The sequence below is a fragment of the Columba livia genome, chromosome 2 (genome assembly GCF_036013475.1).
Source record: "Columba livia isolate bColLiv1 breed racing homer chromosome 2, bColLiv1.pat.W.v2, whole genome shotgun sequence".
Lineage (NCBI taxonomy): Eukaryota > Metazoa > Chordata > Aves > Columbiformes > Columbidae > Columba > Columba livia.
The window spans coordinates 18,681,542-18,689,304 of NC_088603.1; positions in this window are offsets into that span (position 1 = coordinate 18,681,542).

Sequence of the window (7,763 nt, forward strand, 5' to 3'; positions counted from 1 at the left end):
ATCCCACCCTTGCCTGTTACAGTGCTTCCTGTACCTTTCTTTAGTGGAGCTGAAATTGCTCACTGCTGGAGACCCAATAGTGGACTGGATAGCCCACAGTTTAGTTCACAGCTGTGGATATTTGGTGTTCCCATTGCAGCCACTTGGCCTCAGGATTAGGGTGCCTGCCTACCCTGTTGTTGCCTGCTGTGGTTTCCTGTGGAGAACATCCTCGGCACAAGCCAAGTCTGTCTCTTTATTCCCTTTTTGCTAAAACACACTAGTTAATCATGGCTTTCACAAGCAACTGAGGCAACAATGTGGTTTTTTTATTGTTTTGCTAGGCCATGCGGAGGTCAGGGCTGCTGCTGCTATCCTGCGTGCCCTGTCATCCTCAATCAGCCTGTCTAGTGCGGAAGAAATTGTTTTTTCCTGGAGATGGTTTTGTGTCCTGAGGTTCTAGCTTTGATTGTGGCAACTGCCTTACTTAGCAAGCACCACGGGATGCAGAGGGAAAGAAATCAGAACAGTGGGGGGGAGGCCAGGGCTCACCGCAGCGGTACAGCTAAGAGCAGGGCCACCCACTGCCTCCCCTGCTTGCGTCTGACAATTGAGCACAGATTTCTACCTTCAGTTCTGCTTGAATCCAAAGAAAGGAGCTATGTGTAGCAAGCAGAAAATTGCCTACAAACTTTCTGCAAATACAAACAAATTATTATCTTTATTTTTTTAAAGAGACTGCGGCTTAAGAGAGAATCAAAATCTTATCCACGTATCTTGCCATGCAGTGCAAACCTCCTGACTGCTGTTTGTAAGTGCTCAAAGGACAGTGAGCCTCATTCTCTGCTGCCACTACCTGTCTGACTTGAAAAAGAACTGCCAAATTAGTTACGTGAAAGCTGCCTCATTGGGATGATTTTTCAGAACAGTACTGCGTCTGCATAATGAATGGCTAATTACTATATTTGTATGAGGTAGTTTGATATGACACTATTTTCTAGTTGGGGAACAGATGTGGGTTTCTGATTATCAGATGCATCTGTTAAGATTTACACTCCTAAGCCTGACCTCATTTAAGGTAACAGTGAAACTTGTGTTGGTTTGGAATGCACTAGGAACTGACCCTTCCCAAGCAAGATTTTTTTATGAAATCCAGTTATTTCACTTACTACCTGTTTAGATATGTCATAATAACAAGGAGCAATACTTCACATTTTCTGGCACTTTTTATTCCCAGGATTTCTCAATATCCCACAGCCTACATGCACATCACCAGCCTGTTGCCAAACGTGTTGCAGGAGGCAGTAGAGATATCCATCCCCACAGACAGAAGGCAAGATTTCAATTTTGAAATGTGATAGAGAAGACCCACTGCACAGAAAACAACAGGGCACCTCAGCTGGCTGTCTCAGAAGGAGCAAAGCGTGGGATATGATGTGTTTTGCACCTGTTATGCAACAGAGAACAATTTGCCAATTAATTCAGGTAGTGTTAGAGAGAAGAGATAACATGTCTTGGGTTTCCTGCTCTTAATTTATTGAACAGCAAGGCCCTTGGGACTAATAAAAAGTGTTCCATCAGCCTGCAGGAGGTCTATGGTTTCTGATATAGTAGAAAAATACCATCTTTCAGAATGGCAAAGTATTGTTAACTGATGTAGGCCTTGCATAAAGAGCATCCCTGATGGACTATTCAAATTAATATTCTACCTTACATTTAAGCTGTACTCCCTGATGGGCAAAATGCTAAACAACAAGGTGCATGGGGTATTTACTAATTTTTTACCCCTGTTTCTTTACAGTGACCAGCCATAGAAAACAAAGTTGGAAATAACCTTTTTGTCACTTTCTCCTGGCACACAGGTGGCAGGAGACTTCCATTTCCTGACACTTCTTCCATGGGACTGTGTCCTAGGACCAGGTGACAGCCTGAAGAGACTTAGGCCATAATCCACTATGTGGGAATATGAATATAGAGGACTCCATTACATTGTGGGTTTACCTAGGAAATAACTGAGGCAGTAACTCGTAGAAGACTCACTTGTTACTTTCTTTCTCTCCACAGCTTCATTAATACAAATTGGAAGAACAGGTAATGCAATAGAAGGTCTTACAGCTTGACAGCAAATTGTCAGAATCTTCTCACTTTCAAACTAATAAATAAAACAAATGTTCCTTATTCATGAAGATGGCGGTACCATCTTACAGTGCTTGCTCTGATGCCAGGTGCAGTTTAACTAAGACAAAGGGTCTTTTTTTTTTCACTTAGAGGCAGAATGCGTATTGAAGTACCAGCTACTCTGAAAGGGGTTATGCTTTTCTGCAAAATGGCATTTAAGAATGAATCAATGCTGAGATAATATTCTTCAAAGAACTGATTTATTTTAATTAGTTTTAGTTTAAACCATATTTATAGACCCTGTCAGTTGGAAGGCCTGTACCCAAGCTTGGATGATAATGTGTCTCCTGATCTGTAGTCTTCTTGTGCAGATATGCTAAGATGGATTTATGAAGCAACTAGTGAAGTTATGATCAGTTAGAGCAATAAGCCAATGTCCTGCCTTTTCTTAGTAGAACTATTCTCTCTCTTCCTCCCTTCAAAATAGGCAGCTCTGTCTTCATTAGTTTAAGGATGCATCTGTAACCATCATTTCCCAAAGTACAGAGGTTCAACCTTGATTTTATCATGAGATTCAGGACTGAAAGCTTCAAATCAAACTACAGCCATGTTGTCTGTTTTCTCTGAGATGAGAGATGTGTAATTCATCCCGCAGAAAGTGAGAACTAAACAAAACCTGTTTGGTCTGCAAAGTGGATGATGTGGCAGAAGCATCTGGTAGTGAAGCCCCCCAACATAGACTAAAGTGCTTAAACTAAAAGACACAATGACAAATTAGAATTATGTTTGACCTGGAGCCTTCAAACAGTTTCTAGGAAGTCAGTGTGATTCATGTGGCTGCCAGGCAAACATCACCAGCAGTAGCTTTCTCAAAATTCAGGCTGGAGCTGCTCAGAAATTCATTCCAGCTTCTGTCAGTCTTCTCCCAGTCTCCTTCACATTTGTTACCCTGGGTCAGAGTCTCAGATTTGTTGTAATCCAGGTTGGTTGCTTTGGATTTCCTCACCAGCACCTCACAGACTGCTGGCAGGATCAGGGCCTGTACTTTTTTTTCTCTAGAAAGCTCAAAATAACTTTTCTTCTCACGGATTGTGTGTTTTCCAGTTTCTAAATCCAACTAGATAAATTGGGATGATCAATGATTTTGATTACAGTTTATGACTTTGCCTCCAGAGCTTACATTGAGCAGCTTCTTATTCAAGAAGAGAAACAAGAAAGTTATATTAGATAAGCAGCAGAAACCTTTGTCCAGTTATATATAACACTGGGACCTATTTTTTATTTTGCTCTTTCTTTATCTTCCACGAAGTCTTTCTTACTGGAGCAAGTTTCACTAAAGAGGTAATGGAACAAATTTATTTACTATTTTCTCTATGTTTATTATTTACTATTATCTGTATTTACTATTTTTCCATATCTCTGTTTTTCCTAGCTTTAGAACATGTACAACAAAGACAAGGATGTGGAAGACAAAATTCAAGGCTTATTTTAGAGAACACTCCACAGTGCCAAGACAGCTTCACTCTTAGTTCTTCAAATAACACAACACAACGCACTGAGTCCATAACACCATTTTTATTCGTTTCATACAGGTTTGTAGACAGTGTGCAGCTACCTCCAGAGCAGAACTAGGCCTGCATTGCTATTGAGTGACCTGGCTCAGAGTCATCAAGAGATTTTTGCAAGTAGCTCCTCTTTCTGCTAATGGGAATGTGACACATTAATCTCTCGTGTACAGATGAGAGAATAAATCCGTTCAGGTTCAGAATAAGAATACTGTCAATGTTTGAGGAACTAGAGACACCTGAACCATGTGACAACAACCACTAACAGAGTAATCATTTTGGTTTGTTAGTACCATGCAGCCTAAAATCAGTACAGGTACAAAGATAATGCAGCGTGTCCCTCCACTCTTCCATCTCTGCTGGAATTTTTCTTTGTTGTATCATACTGGTAAATAGCAACAGCATTATTCCAGCTTCTAAGAAAACCTGGAAGTGAGTAACTTAAGTATTTAGCGTGAAATTCACATTGTGAGGGCAGAATGAAAAAGAAGACAATATTAAAAGAAATGCTTCCCCCCCAAAAAAAGGACAAAATCCAAAAACCACACTTCCCGCCCAAAAAAACCTCACAACCCAACCAAACAGAACAAAACACCAAAAAAACCCAACAACATAAGGGGAAAAAAAAAGCATTGATTACAAAAGCATTGACTACATTTTCTTTGGTAAAACAAATTAATTTCATATTCACTTGTTTACTATTTACTTAAAGTATAAGCAAATATTCTTATCATAAACACAGGCATGCCGATTTGTAATACACAATGAGTTGAGATTCAGCTATATTCTGTTTTTATAGTGTGATTTCATAGCGTCTTCCCAAAAAACATTGTTTGTTTACAGTTGTGCTCCTTCAGTCCCAACAAAGCAAAGGTGCTCCAACGTTACAATGATATCCTGCACATCTGCTGTTATTTGGGAACCATTCCTGCCAGTATGTCTTTCAAATTTCTTGCTCCACTCCTTTAAAAATGATAACACTGAAAGGGAATGTGATAGGGACAACTGTGAGAAATATTTGAATCTCTTAATTGGTTAGTATGGGACATGTAAGTACCTAAACCAGAAAAAGACCGTAAAAGCCTGTGTTGGGAGACATCTGAGCATGCTGCAAGGATAGATGAGATTTTGGGTCATGGATGTTTAAATGTTTCATATCTGTCCTGAAGAAGCAAAAGGTTTATTGTCCTGCCACTTGCATATTCATGAGAATTTACCATATGTTGAGAACGTGCCTGGTGCACAATGTGAGCCAACACAAACCTCTCTGAGATGTGGCATGTGCAGAGGTGCTAGATGGCTTCAGGAAAGCCAGGTGGATCTGCCCAGTGAAGGGAGCAGGGTGTCCTGCCAGCAGTGTCCCTGGCAATGCCTTGCTGTTCACAGGCAGGACTTGGGGTTGAACAGGCTTCCAGAGGGACCAGGCTGGCTGAGGGCATTGTGAGGACCAGCTGCTCCTCGGGTTTCTCCCTGGGAGTGCAGTAGGGCTGCTTATAAGACATCCCAGAGGCAGCCCTACTTGCTGGACAGCAGGGCCTGGAGTGCCCTCCAAGGGCTCTGTCTGGATCACTCTGACAGGGCAGCCTCCCTGGAGCCATAGGTGGCCTCCCAGTGGACATGCAGCCTTGCCTGACTGACATACCGGCAGCACTTCTCATTTGAAATGGGGAGTCAACCAACTCAGCTAATTGTGCTGCATACAGTCAAAAATAGTGTCGATGCAACAGCATTTACTAAATATATAAATAATGACTTACTGCTTTAGCCTAATTCAAAGCCAATCAAAAAGACACTTCAAAAGACACCTGCTAAGAAAAATCATCCTGTGGTTCACTGAAATAAAAGTCATCCCTGTGGAGAACAGTGGGTGTGTTGGTGGTCTGCTTTGATGCTGCCGTGGTGTTGAGTCACAAAGCACGTCTGAAGAGTTCTGTCCTGCTGTCTGAACTGAGAACAATGTCAATGTGGGTGAAGCTCAGAGTGGCTTCTCAGTGTCTGAGGACCTACTTCATGAAGCCTGTGGATGCCTTGGAGGTCTTTCAAAATGCTGAGGATCCCAGACAGCAAAATCAAGGCGTTTTTTTAGGAAATGATAGCAGAGACAGTGCAGGAAGGAAGAGCTGCCCAACCATGCTTGAAGAAGCTCTTCAGGTGCTAGAATAAGGTAGCAATCATCCGTTTCTCATCATTACAACAGATGCATGAAATTTATTTCTGTTTAAACATTTTAACATACTAACTCCAAGAAGTTCAATTTGGCCCCATTGAAGGAACTAGAAACACTTGTGAACTCTTTCCAAAAAATATTTCCAAAATGACAGTTCATCTGTCAGTTTACCTACATCCAGTACATTTGCTATGGTTTTCCAACCTAAAAAATGTATTTTTCTTTTGATTTATACTGAACTTTTTATTTGGCTCCATTTTGACTCCTCCAGTTTGTCTTCTGGCTAGAAATTCAAGCAGAATTGATCATGCGATTCTTTTGCTAGACCTCAATCTTTCTTCTTGTGGCAAGGTAAAATCTCAGGACTCTGGGAGTTTTGTGGTTTATTATAATCCTGCTGTTCTTGCCCATTCTAGCATCAAGAGCGGGACAGCTTCTGGGGCTAAATTCACAGACTATCTTCTTAGTTTGAAACATCCAAAATTATATTCCTAGATTTTGCCTAATCCTTGCTACCCATGAACTACCACCTGTCTTTCTGGAGCTGATCTGATGCTCCACAGTGAGTTTTTTCACTATAAAAGATGACTAGTCATGCACATGGATTCAATACCATGATTGCAGATTAGCTGCATTAGTCTGGTTTGTCTTACTAACTCCCTTTATAAAAGGTCTAAGTTCATGTCATATGTACAGAATATACAGGCATTTGCAGCTTGCTGGAGGCTGTAGCTTGGTGTTTCAGCTGTGAGTTTGGATTTCCTCACCAGCACTTTCAGACTGTTCACAGGATCAGAGCCTGTGCTTTTGGAAGGAGGAGGCTGTCACTCATTGCTTCATCTGTCATTCAGGCTTGAAGCTTTGAAATTTATATTCTTCCCCTTTAATCTATGTCCTATAAAAGGTCTAGAATTTAAGCACGAGTGAGGTAAGAAACTTCACTCTTTCACTTCTGCCTCGGAGCTGCCCTCTGTCAGGATGAGCTGCTAAGATAATTTCTTTCAAACTGCAGAAATGGGAAGAGGACTTTTTAATTGTCTCATATCTGTTTTGTCACATTAGCCTTGAGCCTAAACGTGCATGTGAGACCAACCTCCCAATTTATCCTGCTGCCTCAGTTTTGGCACTCTGTCTTGAGTATGAAGTGAGCTACATAAATCAAGAAACAGCAAAGCATGGAAGGGTACACTTGGCTGAATCTCAGCCCTTGTCATGACAGGCACTGTGGCCATAACCATCTTCAGCAATGTCCTGTGGAGGGCTCTATTCAACACTGACTAAAAGGGAATAGCAGCTTATCCACATAAGAATACCAAAATGAAATGAATGGAAATGGTGATACCCTAGGTGAAAAATATGGTATTTGGGGTCCCAAGGCAGCGCAGCATTGCAGCCAGGGGCCTGGCTCAGGGGATGAATCTGGAACATTCATGGTGTACATGTCACCAAGTAAGAAGTGGAGCTGCCAGAGATGGATATACCCATGAATGAAATCCAGAGGAAATACAGAAGACAAAGGGTATAGGAATTGTCCAAACATACCTATATTTCTGTTTGGATTACTAGAAATTTCTCCTGAGTAGAGACTCATTAATCTCATAGAATTAGACCGGGGTGTCAAACTCCTTTTCTCTGGGGGCCACATCAGCCTCAGGACTGCCTTCAAAGGGCCGAATGTAATTTTAGGACTTTATAAATGCAACTACTCCTACGTTTATACAGCCCTAAAATTACATTTGGCCCTTTGAAAGCAACTGTGAGGCTGGTGTAGCCCCCAGTGAAAAGGAGTTTGACACCCCTGGTTTAGAGAGCCTCATATCTCAGACCGGCAGTGCTGTGATAGAGCTTGAGCCTCAGTGTGCTCACTCAGCATGGTTTTCCAGATCAATGACAATCACATAACGGCTGTGGCTCCTTGTTACTACAATTGCCTT